Consider the following 27,496-nt stretch of genomic DNA (forward strand, 5'->3'; position numbering starts at 1 on the left):
TCTGAGCAAGAAAAGCGGCCAGAGGACTCCCGGGCCCAGGGCAGAGGCCTGTAGCCAGCTCCGAAAGGATTTCACTGGAAATGTCCCAGGGGCTGGCGGCGACCTGGAACACTGGCGGACGGGGTGCGGGAAGCGTAACGTCCGCAGGACCCCGGACACAGCTGGGGAGCCAGGCCTGCGGGGACTCCGCACCTGGGCTCAGCACAGAAACACGAAACCCACTCACCCGTAGAAACACGTAGGACGCTCCCACGGATCTTCTCAGGCGGAGGAAGTGGGGTCCTCAGGAAATTGCATCATGTGGGGATAAAGGGGCGGTGCCTATGCGAAGGGGCGGGGCCTGGAGATAATGGGGGAGTTGGGGAGGGCGGGGCCTGGAGGTGAGGCTCAGGGCCCTGAGTGGCAATGGATTCATTCATTGTTAGTCTGGAAACCCTGCTGAAACCTGTCCTCTTTGGGAGGCCCTGCTTGCATTTGGGACGCGTTTGCATTTGAATCACAACAACACACAAGCCCAGACACACAGACAAACTGAAAGGAACGTGGTGGGTGGAAGGCCTGCTTCCCAAGTGGGAACTTCACCAAGAGACAATCCAGCTGCTAGGACCACAGACCCACGCTGACAGCGTCTGATGCCATCTGCCCCCCTTGACCACGTCTCTCCTGGCTTCCGCCTGAACGCTCCTCAACCACCCAAGTCGAAGAAGAGGCCCGACCCTTGTAGAATCAAGAGCCACAACGGGAAGACCCTTCACAACCTGCTTCATCCTCAGACACGGATTTCAGGCTCTGCTCCCAGTGCCTCAGCACCCAGACTCAAGGCTCCTTTTCCTTGTGCATGTGCAGGTGAGCATGGAGATGGGGAATTCCTGAAAACGCCACCGTCCTTCCGTTGCCATCTTCTCCCCCTCCTCTTCTCCTCCCCTGCTCTCGTCCTCTCTCCTCACTGCTACAGATTTATTTCCTCCCAATCTGTGGGTTCTGTATTGCTCTTTTGATGAAACCTTTCTTTGTGAATAAGTGTTTTCTTTTCAGCAAGTTCCATTCAACTAATTGTCCTTTGTGGACTGTGTTTCCTTTAACACATTTCATGTGTTGAGGTCTCTCCTTTCTGTTTCTATGTTATTGAGTGTGTTTTTTTTACATCACGAATGGGTGTTTGATATGATCAAATGCCTCTTCTGCATCTATGGATATGATCATATGGTTCTTATTCTTTGTCCTATTTATGTGGTTGGTTTTACTAATATTGAAAGATCCTTGCATCCCTGGTAATAATCCTTCTCAGTCAAATTAAAATATGAACTCAAAGGCAGAGATAGGTGCTCTCTAACTCAATCCATCCATTTCCACAAATCTAAAGATAAACTGTTGTGATGTATGATCCAATCACTCTCCTAAAGCAATAGAGTTTTGTAAGCATCAAATATGTTAATTTACTGTTAAAACACCAGTATAATATATTCTGTTGTAGTGTATTTTATAAATAATTTTACCCCATATTCCCTGTAGTCTTAAAGCTTTCTTATAAAGTTTCTAATGCATTAACGTAATAGATATAGTTTCTCAAACAAATCAACCATTGTTCAATTTTGTCCTTGACGATTGATTCATCTAGCAGGTATATATATTAAAACTATGATTATATATTTTCAACAATGATTCTAGAATGATAATTACTTTACGGCTTATTTAAAAAAAGAAACACTCTAACATTTCAGTACTTATTGTACATAGAGTCCCTGTACAAGGGAGGTGGTTGTTAGGTGTCACTAAACTACTTCCAAATCATGTTTCTCCCTGTGTACCCGTGGTTTCAGCCTTTGTCTATCTAAAAAGGTTTCCTATTGTTTGCTGCCCCTCTATGTTACATAGCACCACGGTTGAAGCGATGTATCTCTTGTATTTGCCTCTGGTTTGCAAATACACAAACACTCTAAGGTTTTACTTATATGGAATAAGAAAATGTATTTAAAATAAGAACAATAAAGTCAGAACTTTTATATGATTTCTGACTCATAGAACCATAGAGAGCAGAGTAAAAGCTCCTTAGGCTTTTGTTTTTTCCATTTTATAGAACATACGGTTTCATCTTTAGCATAGCAGGTACTGTCCTTAAAAAATAGTCCAAAACTAGACAGGTGATGTAGTGGTTTATTTTCTCAGTCTCAGACATGGATCAACACCACATGGAAGTTAAAGCTTACTTGAATATCCCAGAGATGAAGAAAACATTGTTTGTTTTGTGTAACATTAAAATTGTGTTGATATGGTAGAAGTACATTGTCAATTGTTTTGCGTGACCCTGAGCACAGCTGTCAGATTCTGGTTGTAAGAGAATGATATCCTGATCCATGATCAAAGTGACTCCGGTGTCACCTTTTATGACGTGGATATTCAGTGTCACATAAGGAGGCTGATGCCTTTAGCTCAGTCACTGAGGTATGTGACTTTGATCATACATCTGATAATAATCTAACCGTTTGTCAGGATAAGAATCTGGGTGTTTGTTTTTTCTAAGACCTACACATTGTATTATTTACAATTCATTGGAATCCCTTCCTGGATAGCCAGTATTATGAAGAACAAACTTTCAAATATGGTGGTGGCAATTTAGGCACTGCCGTTTGTGTGATATTAATCTCTTCCACATCACGTACGATACGTGTTTTCCTAAATGCCTATGCTTAATGAAGTCTTATCTTCGCACTGATTTTTCACTTACACGGTTTCATGACTGTGCTCCTCCCATTCCGGGTCACGCTGAGATGGGCCGGAAGTGGCGGTGTCCTAGCCGGAAGTGAGGGTCGGAGTGGGAGTCTTACTTGCCATTCTCGGGGGCGTGGTCTCAGAGAAGCGCCAGCAGCTGGAGCCGCATGTAGTGGTCGCGCCCAGGTGGTGGTCGCTCCGGGCCATTTGGGGCGACCCTGGTGCATACAGCAGCCAGGCTGGGGTGCAAGCGCCCTTCCCCTCCTCCCCCTCCCCGAGCAGCAGTGTGTTGGGATGTGGTGGGGTGTCCCAGAGACTGGTCCCATCCCCCAGTGTTGGGATTGGTAGGGCTTTGTGGGGAGACTCCCTGCTGGAGAAAGGGGGATCCCAGACTGGCATTTTGGGCGTCGGGGTTCCCTCATCGCCTTGCAGGTCTCCCCTCATCCCCCTCCTTGTTTCCTCTCGCACAGCGGCGCCCCCTCCCGGAGTCTCTGCACGTCTGCAGCTCACAGGTGCTTCTCTCACCACGAAGGATGAATGCGATCAGGAAGCGAGTGGCTGCAGCTGGAGCCCAACGCTAAGGTGACCAGACACCCTGCTTTTGGCGGGACAGCCCCGATTTTTAACAAATCGCCCCGCGGCGTTTTAAAAAAGTCCCGATTTTGAGGAAGAATGCAGACAAACTAGGGAACGGCGGGAAAATTGGAATATACTGTTCTTGGCTGACATGTGGCTATTTCGCCAGGTATGAGTTTTATATTATTTTTGATCATTTTATAATGTTAAACTTTAATAATAACAATAAGAACTGATTATCGAGAACTGTTTATCAAAGTTCGCACTGTTGACCAGTTGTTAGAGTTCGCCACCATTGTTTGGACTTAATGAACAGTGGCATTTTTTGGCATTGGCAACGACTAAAACATTTTGTAACTGTCTCTCAGACGATACACATCGTACTGCGTGCTAGTGCTGGTTAAAAAAGTGATGGCAAGAAATCAGTTATCCGATAATTTAGCTAAATAATTTTATTAATTTAGTTCATAAATACATAAATTTTCTTGAATTTAGCAGACTGCTCTATATTTTATAGTGGCGGCAAAAAGTCTGGTGCTGGCCTTGAAAGTGACACGACTTGTGTTTACGGCAAATTCAGAGAAAAAATGATACAAGTTAGTATTGTTAGTTAGAAAGAAATATAAGATTAAAATTTAAATAATTTAATATATATAGTTACTTTATCAATTTAATCTATAAAGTTAACAATAAAATGTGTTCATGTAATTTTGTACCTACTTGCTTTGTTTTGAAGCAATAGGTATATAATTATAATATAATTTTAAATTATTTTTTTGATTTTAACATAATGAGTAAGAAAAGAGGATGCAAATTAAATGATTTAAGAAGTGGATTTCCTTTAATTTAAAAAACAAGCGATTACATGGTAAAATGTGGGAAATGTAATGGTGAATGTTCTGTGTCGCACGGCGGGAAGAATGGTATTTCAGAGCACATGGAGACACAGAAACATAAAACATAGAACATACTGCTCCATCTTTCTCCAAAATAAGGGACATTTTTCAGAAAACAACTTATGGAGACGAAGAAAAGAAATTAGCATTAGCAGAAGGACTTAGGTCTTTTCATGCCTATTAATCACAATCATTCAGATCTGTGGCCGGTACATCACAAGTTTTCAAAAAGTTAATCAACCAAAATTTTGCCGTTGCTAGAGCAAAATCCGAGGCAATTCTGTGCAACGTGCTTTCCCCATCTGCATTTTCAGAATTAAACAAAAATCTAGAAAAATTAATTTTATATCCATATATTCTGACACATCTAATCATAAGGATATAAAGTTATTTCAAACCATTATTAGATTTTTTATTTGGAAACTGGAATAAAAATTAGAATTTTAGATTTTGTTTCTGTGTCTGGCCAAACTTCTGAAATACTTTTCAGTTCGATTAATATTTTGAGAAAATTTAAAACATTAAATGATTGCATATTGTGCAAGCAGCACAAATGCAAATTTTGGAGGAAAAGTGAGAAGAGGTACAAATAATATTTTTTATAAATTAAACAAAAACCTTAATCAAAATATTGGTGTTGGTTTTGCAGCGCACATAATACATAGCGCCATTCAAACAGCTGCTGATTGGTTGCCCGTAAATGTGGAAAATATTGTTATTAAAATATATTCTTATTCTATATATACACTGTGTGCGTTGGAATGTTTAAAGAATATTGTGAAACTGCAGAAGTTGAATATGAGAACCATGTATACAGTAAAACGCGCTGGTTAGGTCTTTTGTCAGCTGTCGAAATAACTTTGAAAATATACAATCCTTTTAAATCCTACTTTCTATCACAGGATAACTGTCCTAGAATTTTAGAAGAGTTTTTTGAAAAAGAATCTTCAAAAATTTGGCTAGAGTTCGTACACAATCAAGCAGCTCTTTTTCAAAATGCTATAAAACTTATTGAAGATGACAAAATTTTGGTAATCGAAGTAGCAAATGAAGTTAATAATTTAAAATTTCAATGTCAGGAGCGGTTAGAAAATAATTTTCTTCCATTAACTATCCGTAATAGGATAAGCCAGCTAGAAGAACAAGGTACAATAAATTGTGCAGATATCATGAAATGTATTGATAAGGAAAAGGTTAAATCTGGGCATGAGCGAAAATCACTATAGAGAACCAATGGTTGGAAAGATTTCATGATTTTGAAACAACCCATGTTCCATACAATAATGCTCTAAAAATTGTGGAATATGCGCTGTCCTTACCAGGAACTAATGCTGCGACTGAACGTGTTTTCTTTCTATGGTAAATAAAGTGTGGACATCAGAAAAATCACAATTAAGTGTTGAGACTTTGAAAGCCATTTTATGTGTGAAATATAATTTAACAACTTCTTGTGAAAATTTCATGGCCTTTTAAACAACGACAACAATCTGCTAAAAAAATTCACTCAAATGAGAAAGATGCTAAAGAATAAACTACTATGCATAATTTAAAAAATGTATTATATTTGTAAATTGTACCTAAACGTTGAAATTTAAAAATATATATATTACAATACTATTTTTGCGTTCTGTGGAAATTTTTGTTGCTCCATATAGACCAAATATTTGGTCAAGAACTCCCTAATATCCTACCCCCACCCTCCGTCAATGGTGTCCCGCTTTACCAATGTTAAAATCTGGTCACCTTAACAAAACGTTAGGACTTCCTCCTGAGGTTTGTCCTGTCTTGTCACCTTCTCCTGGGGGCTGGACAGGGGGGTGGGGGTGCAGGGTGAACCCAGTCCAGAAACTGCCTGAGAAGTAACTTCCCCCAGGAGCTGGGTGAACCTAAGGTACAGGTCTGGAAACTCCCTGGCTCCTTCGCAGCTGGTTGGGCCTCTGCAGGGAGCATACTCAGCTTTGAGGGTGTTGAAGTGACATTCCCGCGCACCCACCGTGCACTGAGACATGATAGGCATTTCCAGGTTGCTGGGCTAAGTCCTTCCAGGACTGGGGACCTCACAGAGATGGCCCAGTTTGGTGGCTATCCGTCAGCAGTCTGGCAGGTGGAAAGTAAAAGCAGAATGAGGCAGGCCCAGCTGTACAAAGATGGGGTTCAGTGAGCAGGAACTCCCCCAAAGTGAGAGCCAGTTTTTTGGAAAATTAATAGGTCTCCATAGAAGGGCAAGACCCCTCCACTACAAAAGATGCCCCGTTCCCACATACACTCTTCAGAAATTTTGCCTGTTGTTTCATTTTTACAAAACCCTTTTATTTTAACAGGAGAAAGAAGCTGGAGGAAAGCTTTCTTACTGGAGCACAGACAGCTGGAGGGAAGGTTTCTTCAAGAGGGACAGGAGAGAATTGCCACCAATAATTGTTTTGCATGCAAAGAAAGTAGCCAGTAAACGACAGCCAGGGAATTGACCTGGAGCCATTATTTCAGCAAATTTGTTAGTGTCGGGGAGCTGTTCCTGCTTATTGCCCAAAGGTAAATTTCTGTTTTTGTTACCTCTGAAGAAGTTTCTAGTAGCTTGTCCTATGTTTAGAACTATGCCAACTCTATTTCAAATGTGTTTTCCCACCTGGAATCATTTTATCCCTTTTCTAATGAGAATTCCCTGAGTGTGTTGCTTGGTTTGGGGGGGTTCTTTTCAGTTTGGTTTTGTTTTTGAATAAGATTTTAGAAAAAGTTCCCGCTTTAACGAAGCCATGAGCCACCAGATCCAGGAGCTGCAGGAGGCCGTAGAGTAGCTCAAGGAGATCATCCAGGTGGGTGTGGCTCTGGCCAGTGAGGGACTGTGCAGCTGGCCTGGTGCTCGACACCATTCCTTCACCACGTGCTTGCAGGACATGTGACAGTACTCCCCTCCGAACTCCCTGCCAGCGACTCTGACCCAGCAACCATATGGAGAGGGTAGAACTGACTCTGGGTTTCCCAGACTGTAACAATTCACAGGAGTAGAAAGCCTCATCTTTTCCAGTCAGTGGTTTCCAGCTGATGACTTTGTGCATGCAACCCACCAGACTACCAGGACACCTGCTCTCAACTGTAGTCTTCATTCTCTACCTCGCAATCTAGCGGTGTTAGGAAAGCTAATACGCACAGCACACGGGACTTCCTACAGCCCCCTGGCCAGGGGGAAGTTCTGCTCCAGTCCCTGCCTGAGTTTGGAGGGGGTGATTCATGTGCAGAGACCTGTGCTCTTGTTCGTTCCATGAAGTTTCACACTACTTTCTAGATGCCAGCTCCTGTGTAGAGACCAAAGCCCTCCAACATGTCTGTGTAGGCTGATAGGCCCTACAGTCAGAATTGAAATCAAATTCTTGTGTTTCTATTCATTAGGTAATTTTATTGGGAAAGTCTTTGAGCCTCACTGGGCCTCTATTGGTTTGTCTCAAGTGGGCCAGATGTTTGCACTTGAGGGTTAAGTGATTCAGGGCAGGGTCTGCCAGGCAGTCAGTGGCTTCTGCTGTGATCTGTGCCGCCGAGAGGTGTGCAAACACATAATGATGGGCTGAGTGGAAATGAAGGTTATGGGAGATTTAAACCTGAGCATGATGGTGCAGGGAAATTGTTTGGGCCTGTCCTCCCTTTCAAATGCCTTAGGGAACAGGCATTTGAATGGACAAGGAGCTAGGCACTGCATGCCAGGTTCTGGTGCTAACCGACCTCCCAGAACTCATGTCTGGCTTCCTGATGAGTGCAGGGAACCTTTGGAGGGAGTTGAGCAGAGCAGTGACATCCTCATGGCAGCATTAGGTTTATCATGGCTTCAGTGTGGAGCCTGGTGCAGGTACTTAGAGAAAGGGTGCAGGTGTGGATGCAGGGAGAGCAGGTTGTTGGGATAATTCAAGAATGAGGAGTGGCCATGGCATAGGGATTGTAGTGGGGCTGACAGGAAATATCAGAGCCATTTCGGGTTGTGGGAAAATGGTGGAGAGGGGTGACTGGCAAGATTTGGTAGCATATAGGGTCCAAAAAAAGCTGACACTCAACTTTGTAATGTAGGCAAAGCTTGGGGACCTCCTGGATGTGGATCAGGAGGCAGGATGTGGGCATCTTATGCAGGCATTTGCGTTGCTTACCTGAGGAAGGGCCCAGGAATAACTTGCTAAATTGACTGGCAGTTAATGAACTGGCTGGGTCTTTTCCCTCTGTGACTCAGCAAGGGCCAACCTGACTTAAACTCTCCCAAGATGGCCAAGCAGCCAGAGAAAATTGAGAGCAAAGCAGAATCCACCATAGCTATGCTTCCCAAGTACCTGCAAGGTGGGCTGGCTGCAGGGAGGTTGGAGGTTTCAGGGCTGGGGAGTGGGGGTGGGGTTCTGCTGGCTCCTGGACAACTACAGGTGTTGCCAGCTGTGCATTGGGTGAGTATGGGACCTGGGGGACACCACTCACCCCCGTGGACCATGTCATTCCAACTTTCAAGAAGGCCCCGGTCCTGGTCATGCAGGTGGAAGAGCAGGCCAGCAGAGAAACCAGCAGCAAGAAAGAGCCCCAGTGATGACTAAATACATTTGAAAATAATGGAAGTTTTCCACAACGTTTTGTAGCCTCCTTGTGTATCTGTCTCACAACTTTTGCCTGTTCAGTTATTTACAGGTTTAAGCCTTATTGACAGCAATTACAAGGATCGGTTTGCAAGGTAACATTCCATTATCTTTGTAGTTTTACCATCACCCCTACCCTCCATCCCAGCTTTCTGTACACTAACCCTAGTGACCACTAATAAACTTGGATATCTATACATTTGCCTTTACTTGTCTTATTTACAAGTGTAGATCTACAGTATCTGCCCTTTTGTGATTGGCTTGTTTCATTCCGCATAAGGACCTCAAGCTCTATCTGTACTGTATCAAGACTACATTTCTTTTACTGTCAGAGCAGTACTTGTGTTTATCACATTTTGTATGTTCATCTGTTGAACATTAATGTTACTGAAGCTGTTTGATTATTGTTGACATTACTGCAATGAACACTGGCATTCCCGTCTCTCTTCGAGGATCTGCTTTCAAGTCTTTTGGGCATATGCACAATCAGAGTGGATGTCACCGTTCATCCGTCAGGTGGTCAGATTGTGGTGATTTGTGTCATGCTGGCAGCTAGACCAGCTGGTATTTCAAATACCACCCATGGTAATCAGGCTTCAATAGGGTTTTCAGACTCATACGGACAAAGATTGAGAGGCAGACCAGCTCTGAACCATTAGCTACTGAAAACATCACAAATAGCAGCAGCACGTCATTTGATAGAGTGCCAGAAGATGGTCCATCAGGTAGGAAGACACTCAAACTAGGATTAGGGACGAGTTGCCTCCTCAAAAGATAGGTCCTCAGAGATCCTCAAGTTGTCTCCCACTCAGTCACTGTGTAAAAAACACTGGTCCGTTTTGGGCCATCCTTACAACTGTGCGTGAGCCCATGTGGCAGCCACTGTGCCAGTCCTGTTATTCAGGATCTTCCCCTTTTTCAGTGACCCTCCATTTTACGTAGTGTGATATCCTTCTCCAGTAACTGGTCTCTCCTGACAACATGTGTAAATACGTGAGACTACGGCTTACCAACCTCACGTCTTAGGAGCATTCTGGCTGTTCTTCCTCGGAGACAGATTTGGGTTATTCTTCTGACAGGTCACTTCCAATATTCTCTCCAAGTAGAATTGACCTTAGTGATCTGGATGAAGCAAGTCTTGGGGGACCTTCATTGGCTAATATGGCATAACGCAAACTGAGTAGAAACCATTGAAACATCCATTAATCAGGGTGTGGAATGTGCGAAATAAAAGTCTTGGAAAATTTGAAGTCATCAAAAATGGATTGCTACAGGCCATTTTGAATCTTGCAGTCATGGTTTACTATGCTGGGAATTAAATATTGAAGAGGCATGACATTGCATTTATCTTCTGCCTGAACACTGCTGCCTGGAATTGTGTTGCAAATTATCTTTTTAAGTGTTAAAAGTGCAGACACCACTTTGAAGACTAAGGTGCTCCTTACCCTAGCTGTTGTATTTAGAGTGACCTCATGGATGTTTAAAATGGACAATGTGTAAGGGAGACCGGAGAAGAAATGCTGCATCTGAACTAAGTGTTGGTGAGGAATATTGAAATTACAATAGCGTGTCGGATGAACTAACGTGTGTCTTGGAGTAAGTACAGCTAAATGGCCCTTGGAAGTGATGATGGGAACACTTCTCATACTTTGAAGATGTTATCAGAAAGATACGTTATTAGTCCTTGGAGAAGGACATCGTGCTTGCTAGAAGGATAACAAAGAATACCCCCAACAAGATGAAATGGTTCAGGATCATGCAGTGTTTCTTTCTATTATATATAGGGTTGCTATGAGTCTGAACTGATTGGATGGCATCTAACAACATCCACGTGGTGGTATCTTTACTATTTTGAACAACTTCCTGACTGTTTCCCAAACAGGCTGTACCTTCTTTCAGTGCATGAGGACACTTGATTTTTCAACATCCTAGACAATTTATGTTATTTGTTTTATTATAGCTTTCTTGTGTCTGTAAGTGTCATTGAGGTTGTTAGTTTATAATGCCAACCTGGCTGATAAACACATGTGGAGTTAATTGGAGGGTGGAGGGATAAATGGCTCAGTAAGCATCGACTTTCTAGTTCTTGGGTGTCTGGCTTTGTGATGGTCAGACCAGGGAGCAACTGCCTTAACCAGTTTCCTGCTTCTGCTGGCCAAGCTCACTTTCTGCAAGACATCCCTGAGAAGCCACATGGACCTACCCCAGTGCAGCCCTGGGTGCTAGAGCACCCACGTGGAGACCACTGCCAGAGCTTAGATGTTTTCACATTCACTGACTCAGCTTTCCTCCTGCAGTCGGTGTCATTGTGTCTGTTTTGTGAGATGGAGGAGGAATTTGTGAATTGGTGTTGGACATGAGGATTAAGGGGTTAATGTTGGACTTGTGGGTTTAGGCAGCACTGGGTTGAGATGTTTTCTTGAAGCACACTTAACCTTTATATAAAACTCTCTTATACATGAGTTACTATGGATTTGTTTCTCTAAAGTGCCCAGACTACCACAGGCATTTCATTGTGATCTTGATTTGCATTTGCCAAATCATGAATTCTTAAATACTTTGTCTTCCTGAGCTGTGCTTCGGATTATCTGTTCAGCTCTTCATCATTTCTTCCATTTGCCTTAGCTACTTGATATCCACTTTCATTTTTTTCTTCATTTTCTGTCTTTAATGGTGTTTGCTTCCTTCACATATGATGTTCTTGATATCGGCCCCCCTACCCACCCCAGCTCATCAGGTCATTAGTGTTCATTGCATTAAGTCTGTTCTTGAAATGTTCCCTAAATTCAGATCAGATAGCCTCAAAATATTATTTTGGCTCTCGTGGACTTGTTTTTATATTCTTCTGTTTCAAACAATGTACAAAAATTTAGACTAAATCTATACCAGAGTTGTATGGTTTATGTTTAAAATACTTATATCTTTAGATTACTGACTAACTTCTTTAATAATTTTTAGTTTATTGTCTTTTAGTTGTTGATTTGTAAAACTTATTTATATATTCCGAATACTAGATTGTTAGATATCTCACGAAATTCTTGATTGTGTCTTTCTGATCGTAAGGGACTTTAATTTTGACAAAGTTCAATTTATGCACATTTTCCTTGGGCTGCTTATACTTAAGATGTCATTATTGCCTAAAATGGAAGATATCTTTAGAAACCATTCCCTAAACCAGGGTCACAAATATTTATGTATATGTTTCCATTTAAGGCTTTTATACATTTGGCTCTTACATTTAGGTCTTCAGATCTATTTTGAGTTAGTGTTTTTATGTGGTGCAAGGTAGGAGTCAAAGCCCATTCTTGTTTCCTGTGAGTTATCTAGTTGTTTTGACAGCATTTGCTAAAAGCACAGTGACTTCTCTGGACACTCTTTTGGAATCAATTAGCTATGGATGTATGAGGTTGAATTTTAAGACTCTCAGTTATATTCTAGCTACCTTTATGTCAGTAATACACGGTCTTAATTACTATAGCTTTTTAGTAAGTTTTCATATCCGGCAATGTGCATTCTCCACCTATATTTTATTGTTTCTCAAGATTATTTAGGCTACACTTAAACCATCACATGTCCATAGAAATTTTAGAATCAGCTTGTCATTTTCTGGAAAAAATGAAAACCTTGAGAGGAATTAGGTTGAGTCTGTACATCAATTGTAGAATATTGCCTCTGGATAATATTCTACCAATCCATGAAAACCTCAGCTTTCTACATGGCTCACTTTTGCTCAGGTCTCAGTTTAAATGTCAAGCCTTCTCACATCTTATGTAAAGTTCACTCCTCTGCTCCATGACAGCATATTATTCATTAACTTCACATTTATTATAATCTAAATAGTTTGTCTTCCTTGGTAGAGTTTATGCTTCAAGTAAGTATTTTACTATAAAGATTATCGAGGGCTGAGAACAATGCTTACAAACAATAATTTTTCTTAATTTTTGTTGGCATCAGTCTATGCTGGCAGTGGGGGGATGGGGCCTTGTGGAGCGGGAATCCCGCAAGAAGTGTGCTTTGGGGAAGGGAGTTTTTGGCATCCCCATAGAAACATGCTCCGGGTGTGTGATAGTTCCGTAGGTGTTTTGTCCACCAGAGCATCTCTGCGGTGGGTTTCAGGACTCTCAGAGCATCTTTCTGGCAACGTCTCAGATGCGCAAGAATTTTTTTCCCGGCAGGTCCTGGAACCCAGAGCCTCATTCTGGTGGGATCACAGATCCCTTAGAGCATCATTCCACCAGGGTCCCTGGACTCCAAAGCATCATTTCACTGACACTTCCAGTGCTTCATCAATTTGTTGAAACATTTTCATCGTGTTCAGTCAATTCATGGCAACTTGTTTTTGCCTAATTCCATCAGTGCTGCTTGAACTTCTTCAATTAGTACTATTGGTTCTTGTTCATATCCCACCTCTTGAGATGTGGAATGCCCACTAGTTCTTCTTGGTAGAGTAATGTGTGTTCTTTCCATCTTCACTGGATGCTTCCTGTATTGTTCAATATTTTCCCCATGGAATATGTCAATATAGCATTTCAAAGGTTAGATTTCTTTTTCTTCAGTTAATTTAAGATATAAGTGAACATGTTCTTCCATTTTGGCTTTCTCGCTCTAGGTCTTTGCACATTTCATTACAGTACTTCTCAGGCTGCTTTCTGAAAGTTTCTGTTCAGCTTTTTGACTTCATTTCTTATGAAGTGCCTTAGCTACTCCATGATTGAAAGCAAATTTCAGAGTCTCTTCTGACATCCAGTTTGATCCTTTCTTTCTTGTCTTTTGAATGACCTTTTGCTTTCTTCATGTTCTTGGTGATATTCCATTGCTCATCAGATGTCCTGTCATTAGTGTTCAGTGAGTCAAATCAGTTCCTGACATGTTAATATTCAGGTGAGATAGACTCAAGGTTGTAATTGGCTTTCCTGGACTTGTTTTAATTTTCTTCAGCTTGAATCTGAACTTAACTATGAGGAATTGATGGTCAGTTCCATAGTTGGCTCCTAGACTTATTATAGCTGCTGACATTGAGTTTCTCTATCTTCTTTTCCCATAGATGTAGTCAATTTAATTCCTGTGTATTCTCAAAAAGTGTTTGCTATAAAGAAGTTGTTAGTCTTGTAAAATTCTATCATGTAATGCCCAGCATTATTTCGATCACCAAGAACTTTTGAATTCCAGTCACCAATAATTATCCATGCATTTAGAGTGTGTGTTTGTTCAACTTCAACCTGAAGATGCTGGTAAAATTCATCAGTTTCTTCATCATCAGCTTTACTGGTTGGTGCATCAATTTAAGTAATTGTATTGAATGGATATTCTTGTATGCAGATAGATAGCATTTTATCACAATAGCGTTGTACTTCAAGGTAGATCTTTAAATGTTCTTTAGGAAGATGAATGTGATTCCTCTGGAATGTGTCATTCCCAGCATAGCACATTGTTTTACTGGCTGATGCAAAATGGCAGATATCAGTCCATTTCCTCTCACTAACAACTATTGTAGTGATCTTTATGAGTTCAATTTAATTTTTGATAACTTCTAATTTTTCTATATTAATACTTCATATTCTAAATTTCAATGATGAGATTACTGTCACTGTTTCTTCTTATATTGAGTCTTCCTCTATCAGCAAGGTCTCAAAGGACTTATTCCTTCCACGTCAGTATGATCAACTCTGCTTTGGGCTGGTGGCTCTTCCCTGACCATATTTTGACTGCCTTCCATCCTGAGAAGGAGCACTGGTGCCTTAGTAGTTATGCATTGGTCTACTAACGACTAATTAGCAAATTTAAAGCACCAATCGTTCCTTGGGAGAAAGACAAGGCTTTCTACACCGATAAAGGGTTACAGTCTGGTAAACACAGAGAGACAGTTCTATCATGTCCTATAAGGTCACTAAGAGTTGACATAAACTCGATGGCAACAAGTTGAGTTCTGAACTGAGGGCAATTTTTGGCACTACATCTGAAAGAGTTCTGTTGCTATTCATGAGGTTTACAGTGGCTACTTCCCCACAAGCAGACAGCCTAATCTTCTTCATGTGAACTGCTCTGAGGAATCACCTAGCTCTCATCTCAGAAGTTTAATGGATTTTGACTGGTCTGGAATGCTGTGGTTTTTAAAAGCTCCGTCATAGGTAATTATACTGTTTAGCCAGGCTTGAGAGCCACCCCACTGTGAGTCAGTTCTCCCAACCTCAATCCTCACCAAAAGCAAAGATAACAAATCACATGTGTTTGGGCCGGGTACGGAGCATGCAGCGGCTTCCCCCAGCTCTCTCAAAAGATAACCTGCTGGGGTGTATGGCCTCTTCCCTCTGCCTCTCAAGTCCAGAGCTGGACTGTGCAGTCCCTGCCGCCAGCATTCCAAGGAGCTTATCTCTCCAGGACAGGTCTGTACAGCCCCTTCCCTCAGTATTCCAGGATGATTTACTCACCAACCACATCCTGACTCAGACCCTGCAACTGCAGCACCAGAAGGCCTTCCTTCCCCTTATCAGTACATATGTCCTTGACTCAAGTCCTATATATGTCCCACTGCCACACTGCCAGGTGCCATTTCCCTGGCCTAACTAGTTGGGTCTTGGAATCTGCCTGGGGGCTCAAGATGTCCCTGTTCCTTTCTCTGCTCCTCCTTCCCTCCTGGGAGTTCTTTCCATGCCTCAATAAAATCTTTCTTAAATTCACATTCCTGGCTAAATTCTATCTCCATCCGTGCCTCTGTCTCCAACCTCTCAACATGCACACAAGTCTTCAAACAGGAGACAGCATTACCTACTTCAGAAGCCCACTGTGGTTGCTAATTGGTCTAGTTTCCAGACACTCCCCCCACCCCCCACGAATGTGTTCTATAAGCTCCTTCTTAGGCAAAATTCGTTTTGTTGGATCATTTCTCTTTATTTGAAAACAACACCAAGTGTATTCACTTTCTTATTTGTTAGATGTCCAGGAAATCCAGGACTTCTCCTGTTATAATCCCTGGAGACAGCACTCATAGAGGCAAGAATGAAACATTGTGCCTATGTTCCCATGTTTCAATGACCAGATATTAGGACACGATGACACACTTAGCACTGTGTGGGAAACAGAAAGATTCCTCCCAAGTTGTCTTCCCCAAATATATCCTAAACTTAGCTGTTTGCGAAGCATGGCAGATGACTATACAGTTGGAGGTCAACAGGAGTAGGTCAGGGGTTATTCTCCCTAAGGGTTATCAGCCATCCAGTGCAAGCAGACACCACTGTTTATCCCACAAGTAGGGCCCACTCCTTCTGATAAGGATGGTAGTAAATTGTTGCCCTGAAGGAGAGCCCAAGGAGGTCAAGCCCACTCAAGGGTGACCAAGGCTAGGCCGCCATTATGAATGTTGGGTCTGCCCTTCTTGTCACATATACATCTCTCGTTCCACCCCTTCCTATCATGTGTACACCCCTAGCTCATCCCCTTCCTGTTGTGCTTTTGTATATCCACCTCCTAATGCTTGTATTGCCTGTTGTACAACCCCTTCCTCTGTGACGTGTGTGGTTAGCTGTAATCACGCCCCCTAAAGAGATAGATAAGCCTTGGTTAGCAATAAACATCCTGCTCTCCTGCTCTCTCTGGCTCTCTCCAAGTGGACCACCAAGCGGGGCTGCGGTGAGCATGCTACCAAGAAATATGTCTGACTCTATTGTTTCAATCTTTCTTCTATCCCTCATGTTCTCCATGACTTTATTATAATACTCTGTATCTTAAACGTACAATTATGCCTATCAAACCTGTGATTAGTTGTGGGGGGCTGGCCTTTCCCCCACAACACTGCAGTTTCAGGCTGCGGTGCATTAATTCCATTATAAACAAACAACTACAATCAAATCAACTAAAAATTTACTCAGAGATAATTTTTATGTGAGGTAAAACATTGTCAAAACTGCAAAGGGAGTCTTTTTTATAAGTGAACTATTAATAAAATAACGCAAAATGTGTAGGCTATTCCCAAGACAGGATTTCACAAGAACAATGAACATATGTGGGAACTGGCCACGTGTTAGGAAAACTTGAGAAGGATGGAATCCTTTAATCCTCATAGCAGCAAGGACACTTAGGTGAACTTGCCTGGACTCATACATCAGTAGGTAGCAAGGCTGAGGTTTCTTCCTCAGTCTGACTCCAGATGAACCAACCTTGCTGCTGAGACCTGCAGGAGTGGGAGTTAAAACCACACCCTACCAACAAGTAAATTCTGACTCACCGGGATGCTCTAGAACACAGTTAGAACTGCCTCCTGTGGATTCCCGAGCCTGTAAGTCAGTGTTTCCCAAAGTGGGCAAAAGCGCTCCCCTGAGGTGGAGGTGGGGATCGCTGGAATGATGTAGGGAGATTGCAACCGCAGATACCTACACTTTATCCCAGGTTACGGGCTACGCTACAGAAGTTTTCAATTGCTGGGGAAGTGCTGAGCAATTATTTTTCTGTAAAGGGCCATTTGGCCAATTCCACACGCTCTCCAGTGAACCAAGCTAAAGGATATGAGACATGTTTAAATTTACATATACAGCATGCACTGCCCATAATTAAACTATAGTTTATTTCTTGAGTTCTGTATGTTTAGTGTTATACATCTGTGTTTCTAACTACAAGGTTGGCAGTCCACATCAACTAGTCATTTCTTCGGAGAAAGATGAGGCTTCCTGCTCCTTTAAGGATTTACTGGTTTGGGAGCCCACAAGAGTATGTCTGAACAAACACACAAACTAAAGCACTCTGTAATCGCCCTTACCTATCTAAATTTGTTTATGCAGTCAAAGTGATTTGGGCAGCCTGTCCCCAAGTAAAACAGTTGACAAAGCATGGATGGGAGTGAGAGAACACATATTTATTTAATACTAGAACTCAGGCGGACACAGTTCACCTTGTCCATCAAAATCTCCCTGAGCAACATGTCCAGGGGTGTTTACAGACAGTGTTTAAGGATGATGATGTTCTTGAGCAAACCAACTTGAAATGGTTTTTTTGTTTTGAGATTTTTCTACTTGTTCGTAGGGGCCTATCCACATCCCAGCTAAAGAAGTTAACAACTTCTGCCCTTCAAGTAGAAGTGGGCTTGGTTTTGTACTGCAAAGGAGGAATAGCACTGGTGCATCAAACATCTTATCTAACAAATTTCAGATTTGGAAAGAGAAAAGGGAAGTACGTGAAGCCCCAGTGAGGCCCTGTGATGGGTTGCAGCATCGGAAGTACACACTGCAGACAGCAAATTAAGAAACATGTACTTTGTATTTTTGCATTAACTTATAATAAACTGCTATTAAAAGTTTCGCTTAGGGAAAAATTTATGTGGCCTACATTTGTGGAAGGCCAAGGTTTGCACATGTTGCTGTTGTTGTTAGGTCCTTTTGATAAGGTTTCTTGTGCCACCCTGGCCGATAAACACATGTGAATTTAATTGAAAGGCAGAGAGAAAAATGGCTCGGTGAGCCTCACCTTTCTTGTTCTCTGGGCTCTTGTTTTCTGATGGTCAGACCAACGTGTGGCTGCTTTAGCGAGTTCTTTATCTCAGTGCAAGGCTCACTTCCTGTGAGACATGCCTGAGGAGAAGCCACATGGACCTACCAAGATGAAGCCCTGGGTGCTGGAGATGCTGCGTGGAGACCCCTGCCAGCGCTGAGATGCTTACACTCTCACTGATTTGACTTTCCTCTTACATTTGGCATGATCACATGCATTCTGCCAGTATGAGGAGAACTTTGTAGATCGATGTCAGACATGTGGGCTAATGTTGGACTTATGGGCTTGGACTGGTCTGGGTTGGGATACTTTCTTAATATACACTTAACTTCTATATAAACTCTGTCTTGTATACATATGCCTTTCTGTGGATTTGTTTCTCTAGTCTACCCAGACTAACACAGTGCTCTCCTGTCAGGTCTGAATCAGTGACCTTATGCTCACAGACTGAAACACTACCAAGTCCTGCATCATCCTGATCATTGTGACTAAGTCTGAGCCAATTGTTGTACCCAGTGTGTCCATTCATCTTCTTGAGAGTTTGCCTCTTTGAGTTGTTGTGCAACTTTTCCATCCATGTTTTCCTTTTCCAAGGACTGTCTCTCCTGATAACACGTCCAAGGTACATGAGATGAAGTCTTGCCATCCTTATACCCAAGGAGCATCTGGCTGTATGTTTGTCAAGGCATATTGGTTTGTTCTTCTGGCAATCCATAGTCTTACCAGTACCCTTTACTAGAACCTTCATTCAAATGAGGATAATGAGACCAGTAAATTCAGTTTGAGCCTCACATACTTTCAACCTCAATTGCTTATTTCTGACCACTGACCTGCAGTTGAAAAAGTAATGTAAAGTAATTCTGAAGAATATTTGTGAGTCTTTTCTGGACAGGAGACACACTTTAGCATTTTCTCAGGAACTCACCCATCCTGAATTGCCTTTGACAAATATTGGATTATTAGGCTAACATTTTGTGAATCATATCTGGAAAACAGAGGGCAGTGATCCAATCTTGTAAGGTTTTAAAATGTCATTGTTGTCCCTATCCTTATCATGGCCCATCTCTTCATGCTAAAGTCAAACCAGTGGGTGTGTTTAATCAATCCACCACCAGCCACAATATTGTGGTTGCCCCCCATACCTTTTTTTTTTCCTGTGAAGAGAACAAAAGCACTCTATTTGAAACAGAATGGGCTTCTGCAAAAGATGCAGGCCAGATTCCAACTTTTTAAAGTTGTATAGGATTACTGTTTATTTTGAACTGACTTTTAAAATCAGCATAGCGCAGGAAACCTCCAGGCATCCTCCCTCTATCTTCCCAATTACTCTCACAACAGCTGTGAGAAAGAGCATTCATTCTCACCCCCAATATTTTAAAACAGAACAAATAAGAAAGTTTTATATTGCTCAGTCTTTACAAAGTGACTTTGATATTGCCCTGTCTTAAAGATCAAATAATTAGAGTGTTCTTGTACGTTTCAGGATCTTTTTGAATTTAAACTCTGACAGCTTTCTTCACTGAAGTACTTGGTGCATCCTTACAGTTATTATTGTCCATTCCAGGATTGCTTGATTCCGTCAATAAACTCTCTAATTAGTAACTCAAACTCCAGTTTGTTCTTTGGAAGGAGGGACAGAAAGAGGAAATACTATGTAAATTTCTTGAGAAATGATGTCTTCTAATCACTGTCAAGTTCCTTTCAAAAAGAGAGAGAGAGAGAGAACAAACAACAAATAACAATGGACTTACTATCTCTGGGAAAAGTTATCTTTATGCCTTCAATAACTAATCTTTTGTGGCATGATTCTATTTGTTATAAATATAATAAATAGTTAGAATCTGCCTACAGAATAAGAACAACCATGAACATTGAACATTCTGTTTGAGACCATTCCCCAACCTGCTTAACTTTGTGTGATAATGCAGATCCCACAGCTTGTCCAACTTCCCCCTGGATGTGGGATGTTGCCACAGGATATTGGAATACCTCATTTATTGCCTATAATTATTCTGCATTTTCCTTCCCGAGACCCTGCCTCTGTTGAGCCCTTTCCTCAGAAAAATATCCCATTACACCGCATGCGTATCAGTTTTGACCAAACCTGGCCAGGCTAACATGTCCACAAAGGACATCCCCAACCTTCAGGTCACAGGAACAGAAGAACTTTGTTCAAGGAACCAAAAGTCACCATAGATACATCACCAGATCAAATAAGACAAAATTTGGAACCAAGAATTACAAAGAGCCCTATCTGGTTAGAATCATGACCCCATCCTAATTTGTACTCATGACCATCCCTGTGAAATGTATTGAACATTCATTCTATACATTGGTATACCAATGTATTGGCATAGTTGTCTATAACTGTAAACTTGGTCCACTCTTTTGTTCAGGAGCTTCCCTCGGGGAATCTTCCTGTTCAGTCCTGGCTCGCTCCAAGAAAAGCAGACCCTTCCACTGTCATGCAGCTCCGGTCTTTGTTTCTCAGCGAGAGTCGTGTTGGGAACATGTCACACATTTCTTTTTCCTGAGTGCTTTTCAACATAAAATTATATTCTGTCTTCTAGAGTCACTATGAGTCAGAATCAGCTTGATGGCAGTGAATTTCATGTTGGTTTTATCCCCCCCCCCGAACGATGGGGTCATACATTCTCTTTTGAGATTCTGAGAAGATGAGGAACTTCTCTATTTTACTCCTTGGGCTTCTAATATGCAGAGCACCTCATCCATTTCCAGTTGAAATTTGAAACAGTGAAAAACGTTACATCATGGGCAGGGTTCTCTTGGATCCACAGACCTTGTCCATAAGGCATGAATTTCCTGTGGAGATTCTTCTGCCTAGTGGGTACTTCTCACTAGTTGTGTCAAGATTCCAAAAATAGGTTGACATAATTAGGGTTCCATTACTTGTCATCAGTGATTATTTTCCCTCTTCCCGTTGTCCATGATTTGGACCCAGGAGTGATGAACCCTTCACAGATCCTCTCCCTAAGCTTTGCTGTCTCTGGTGACTCCATGTTTCCAGAGCTGGAACTGCCAAAACCTGCAGACGAGGTTGGAGTAGTTGTGAGCAATATATTCTAGTAGAAGAAAACCCGCCCATCCCTAAGGAACTGATGCTCCAGCTCCAGAAGAATTTCCACTGAGCAGTTCTCCCTGCAGGTGGGCACAATGACCCTGAGGGCACAGCTGCCCAATACTGTATGAGAGGAACAGTGAGAAGACTCCGTGCCATCACAAACACAATGTCCCTGCCGTAATGACAGTGGTCTATAGGGATCACATGGGTTTTAGGAAACACAGGGACAAGACTTCTGGGACCAGAGCAATGGGGAGACATGGGAGCCAGGACCATCTTGTTAATATCTAGGGTTTCCGTTCCCACCAAAATATTTGCCCCAATAATGCCCCCTTCCTTAATTTACATAACAAAACTTCACGGATATTGTAAAATTCCTTCATTTTTAGATTTTATTTATGCACTAAAATGTATGTGTGCATGTATACCCGTTATATATATATATATATATATGCTATTTGTATAATTGTTAGCTATGACATGTATTTAAAGATTTTATATCCTGGGTGGGCGTATTGGACGGAATGAAATTGAAAACACAACAGAACAAAGTGTTGGATTTAACTGAAGAGCACGTGTGTGCTATTTATAGCAACAAATGTCTGTATCATGTAGAAATGAAATTCTGAAATTAATTACCTCAGTTTTCACCTAATGGAATTAGACAAAGTTGCATATGGTATATCATACTCATACTAATGGAACTAGAAAAAGGTGAGAATGCCATATCATAGGTTAGCAGGGCAGAAGGCTAGACAGGAATAAATAAATATGAAAAGTTAAATAACTGAAATAGAAGGAACACAATTAGTAAACCAATTAAACTAAAGCTGACTCTTTGAGAAGATGAAGTGATAAATAGCCAGTTTTCCTGATCATGACAAAAGAAGGAGAACCACAATCTGCCAGATCAGAAATCAGAGAAGACACTGCTCTAAAGGTTTTCATTGTAAATACAACTTGGGGGCAGGGTGGTATCCAATTATCCCCTCTTTTGAATCAATGCAGTTGTTTGTTTTGGATCTTTTGATACCTGATGCCTGATCCCGTCAAAACATCACGGTCACTCAGGCTGGTGTGTTTCTTCCATGTGGGCTTATTTGCTTCCCCGATAGATGGCGGCTTGTTTGACTTCGAGCCTTTAAGACCACAGGTGTTATATGTTTTGATTGCCAGGTACCATCCGTTCTCTTCACCACATTTTTTTATGCACCCATTTTGTCTACAGCGCTCATGTCAGGAAGGTGAGTCTCAAAGAGTGCCAGGTAATCAGAACAAAGTGTTCTTGTGTTAAGGGAGGCCTTGAGTAGAGGCCAAAAGTTCATCTGCTATTGTAAACCTTTTCATATAAATAGATGTACATTGGCCTCTATCCCTTTCATTATAAATTAATTTATTTACATATATACAGGCCTATAGCTACACCTCTATAAATAGCTTTGCCTCCTATTTCTTCCCTCTATTTCATTTCACCTTCCTTCTGTCCCACTGTCATGCTCACCTTCCATTCGACTCTCACTATTTCCTCTCAGATACATTGCTCTTGATCAAGCCCTACCCAGCATTATACACCCTCCTCACCATCAATTTTAGATCTCTTGTTTTTCCTTTATCTATGAGTTTGTTGGCTCTCCACTCTCCCTCCCTGACCCCTTCTCTCCTATGTCCCCCCTGAACTGCTGGTCCTGTAGTTTCTCCTCGAGATTGCTCATTCTGCCTCTCTTAAATAGACATAGGGAGAAAGAAAAAAACCAAAACATAATAAAACAAAACCAAAAAAATAATAGATAGTTCCAGGTCTGTCTGCTAACCCTTCTGTATTTTTTCCGATCAATTCTGATGAGGTGACAAGCCCTGTACCCCAGGTCAGAAGTCTATTTTCAGGATTCCTTGATGACTTGGTTACTTTGTTCCCCTTGCTTTCCAGGTACACTCCCTTCTCCTTTCACCCCACTATGTATGGGGCATATCAGGTACACTTTCCTGCACAGTTTCTCCAGTGCTGTCCCCCATCAGTGATAAAATGTCGTGTCTTGTGATGGGGCTGGCCCTATGGTGCTCTGTATGTTCTGAGCAGGATGTCATTCCTGGGGCTTGGTGTGCCATGATGAAGTTCTTTCTCTCTCTCCACCCCTCTTAGTTCACTCCTGTGTGCTCTGGACACAGCCGCCTCTCTCACTGGGCTATATCTTCAGTTTCATCCTCTGTATTGCCTTCTGGGGAGAGGGTCAACATAGATCGACCTGGGTTGCTCTTACAGATCTTATAACAATCCATACATCAATTGTATCGAGCATATTTGTACATATATTGCCATCATTATTTACTGAACATTCACTCTCTATTGAGCCCTTAGTATCAGTTCCATTTTTCCCCTCTTCCCCAACACTCTCATGACCCTTTGATAAATTATGAATTATTATTTCCACATCTTACAGCAACCACTGTCTCCCTCGCAGTTTCAGTTGTTCGTCCCCCTGGAGGGGGTGTGTGTGGTTTATGTGTCAATCATTGTAATCAGTTCCCACTTCTTCCCCTCCTCTTCCTTCCTTCCTGCTACCCCCCAGGTATTTCTACTCCCATTCCTTTTCTATGTTCTGTGTTCATGAGCTCTTATCTCTTATCTGTACCTGTGCACATGCTCTGGTCTAGCCTACAGTGAAAGGAAGGACTGAGGTCATGATAGTGGGGGATGAGGAAGCATCAAGGAACCAGAGGGATATTGTGTGTTTCATTGGTGCTATTTTGAGCGGTGGTTGACTCATTCCTTCCTTGTGACCCTTCTGTGAGTGGATGTCCCATTGTCTACATATGGAGTTTGTGTCTCTGTTCTGACCAACCTGGCATTCTGTGATGCTTACACTCCTGGGACAATTGCTAAAGCCAAAATAGGCACATAAGCAAGTGTGGTGAAGAAATCAGATGGTGCCCGGCTATCAAAAGACATAGCATCTGGGGTCTTAAAGGCTTGAAGTTATACAAGCAGCTGTTTAACAGAGAAGCAACAAGTCCACATTGAAGAACACCGCCTGTGCGATCATGAGGTGTCAATGGGATCAGTTGCAGGCAGTGGAAGACCCAAAGCAAACACAATACCATATTGTTGAGAATGAGGTGGTCACATTTATGATACCATGTAAAATACAATGGCTTGGGTCAGGTGCACCATATTCCTCAAAAGAATCTCTTTATTATTAAAATTTTAAAGAGATATTTTGCAGCAGATTCAGCAAATGCAATATGTCATTTAGTTTGGTTTGATTTGATTTAGTTTAGTCTATTCTAATTTGATTTAGTTTAATTTAGGACCCAAGTGCAATGAAATCCTGAAGAACTTTTACTATTTTAAAGTGGTAAATACATAGATCACTTGCAATTCTTATGTAGGAGATGTTTGTTTCATTTCCCTCCTTAATTTTATTCATTAAATCATTTATTATTGTGGTATTGACTCAGGGATATTAATTGTATCCTTTCCATCTTAATACAGTTCTAAATTATGTATTTTATTTTTCATAGTTGTCCAGATTTTTTATGTATTGAAAACATTCTCATTTCATTTCATGTTATACATTTCAAGTTATGTATTTTTCAATGGCACTGTGTAATTCTTCAATGACTTGTAATGATTTCATAAAATGGGGACACATACCCATTGTAATGACATTTATAAAACAGAAAGCACTGTGCCTTGTGCACTTTATTTTGCTTTAGGTTTACAGTCGTTGATCACCTAAAAGTTACTTATGTTAGCGTGCTGCACCGTACCACCCTCAGTGATGTTCTATTCATTTTAATAGCGGCGTTTTTAATAGAATCTTGCTTTCCATCTTGAAATCCCCTAATTTTTTGTAATGTATACAATTACATTAACTCTTTCAGTTCTAACGTTTTATCATATATTTAAAATCAAAATGTCTTATTTCCAACCTGACAATAACAAATAGAAGAATTTTATTACTGTTGAATTACATACATCAGCTACTGAACACCATGTTTCAAGAGTCTTGGCAAAGAGTACATTGGGAGGAATGGTTGAGGAGCTGAAGTGTGCCTGACCTCAGTCTTACAGATACCAGCATTGTGGGATGCTGGTTTTGAGTTTATTTTCCTTCTACCCTCTTTTCACAGATTCCCTGGTTGAGTAATGGTTATGCATTGGACTGCTAGCTGCAAGTTCAGCAGTACAAGACCACCAGCTACTCCATGAAGACAGATGAGGATTTCTACTCCTTTAAAGAGTTACAGTATCTGAAACACACAAGGACAGTTCTACCCTGTCCTATAGGGTCACTATGACTTGGCATCTATGCAGTGTCACTGAGTTGGGTTTGGTATATTTCAACTTATGCATAAAAGCACTTTAAATTGCTGTGCATATTTTATGTAGCTTTAATTTTTAATGATTTGAGGGGAATGGTAGTTTGATTATATTGTAAAATTACATTCGCTGTTTTGAAAAGCTGCCAGATTGTTCTAATGTGACGGTAGCATTTGGTAGAATTTCTGGCACTCTACGCTCTCACCAGTCTTTCATGGTATCAGTCTGTCTTTTGAATCAGAAGCACAATAATTAGCACGTGTTAGTAATTTATTGACCGTTTAACTTGCAATTCTTAATGATAATTGATGGACCACAACATTCCATATGCTTACTTGGTAACTTTAAAAACATCTGCTCAGATCTCCCCATTTCATCAATTTTATAATTCTGATTTTAGCTAATTATTCAGTGTATTTCTTTCACAATCATTCAGAATGTGGCATTCCTCTACAGCTCATCATCTTCTATTCCTGGAGGACATTCACAGAGTCTAGAATCCAGCCCCTTTCCTAAAGTATTTAAACACTGAAACTCAAGAGGATCTTTTATTTAAATATAAAAACAAAATCATTTTAATGAAATACCCCCAATATAGTTGCACACTCAGGATGAAAATAGTAGGCCCCATGTGGTGGAACAAGATCTTTGTGTTAACCCTGGTGTAACTCCCATCTTACAGCCTTAGGCAGCATGAGAGAGTATATATGGGAGTATATGTGAATACAGTCTTAAAAGCTGATGCTTTAGCCACCAATAAAGATATGCAAGGAGGCACTGCATTGGCCAGTATTAGACCTTTTCTTTTCTTTTTGTTTCCTTTTTTTATAAGGGACTCACACTCCCATCACAATCCATACATACATCAATTGTGTAAAGCACATTTGTACATTCGTTGCCCTCACCATTCTCAAAACATTTGCTCTCCACCCAAGCCCCTGACATCAGGTCCTAATTTTCCCTCCCTCTCCCCTTACCCCTCCCTCATGAACCCCTGATAATGTATAAAGTATTATTTTGTCACATCTTGCTCTGTCCCACGTCTCCCTTCCCCCACTTTTCTGTTGTATGTCCCCCAGGGAGGAGGTCACATGCAGATCCTCCTTTCCAACCCACTCTCTCTATGCCCTCCCAGTATCGCCACTCACACCACTGGTCCTGAGGGGATAATTCACCCTGGCTTCCCTGTGTTTCCAGTTCCCATCTGTACCAGTGTATCTCCGCTGGTCTAGTCAGGCTTGCAAGGTAGGATTCGGATCATGACAGTGGGAGGGGGGTGGAGAAAGCATTTAGGAACTAGAGGAAAGTTGTATTTTTGATCGTTGCTACGTCGCACCCTGACTGTCTTGTCTCCTCCTCAAGACCCTTCTGTAAGGGGATGTCTAGTGGCGAAAAAATGGACTTTGGGTCTCCACTCCGCACTCCCCAGCTCATTCACTATGATAAGATTTTTGTTCTAATGATGCCTAATAGCTGATCCGTTGACACCTTGTGATCACACAGGCTGGTGTACTTCTTCCATGTGGGCTTTGTTGCTTCTGAGCTAGATGGCCGCATGTTTACCTTCAAGCCTTTAAGACCCCAGACACTATATCTTTTGATAGCCGGGCACCATCAGCATTCTTCGCCACATTTGCTTATGCATGCATTTGTCTTCAGTAATCATATCAGGGAGGTGAGCACAAAATGATACTTTTTTTGTTCTCTAATGCCTGCTAACTGATCCCTTCAGCACCTCGTGGTCACACAGGCCAGCATGCTTCTTCCATGTGGGTTTTATCGCTTCTGAGCCAGATGGCCTCTTGTTTACCTTCATGCCTTTAAGACCCCAGACGCTATC

General features: G+C 41.6%; 1 long non-coding RNA gene across 1 annotated transcript; it reads left to right on the forward strand.

Moving 5' to 3' along the window:
• Positions 1–391: 391 nt before the first annotated feature.
• Positions 392–27,460, forward strand: LOC142436569 (uncharacterized). The gene is made up of 4 exons (XR_012782011.1): positions 392–846; positions 3,180–3,454; positions 6,503–6,710; positions 25,467–27,460. It is a non-coding gene; the product is annotated as an uncharacterized LOC142436569 (long non-coding RNA).
• Positions 27,461–27,496: the final 36 nt, after the last annotated feature.

The sequence above is a fragment of the Tenrec ecaudatus genome, unplaced genomic scaffold (assembly GCF_050624435.1).
Source record: "Tenrec ecaudatus isolate mTenEca1 unplaced genomic scaffold, mTenEca1.hap1 Scaffold_4170, whole genome shotgun sequence".
NCBI lineage: Eukaryota > Metazoa > Chordata > Mammalia > Afrosoricida > Tenrecidae > Tenrec > Tenrec ecaudatus.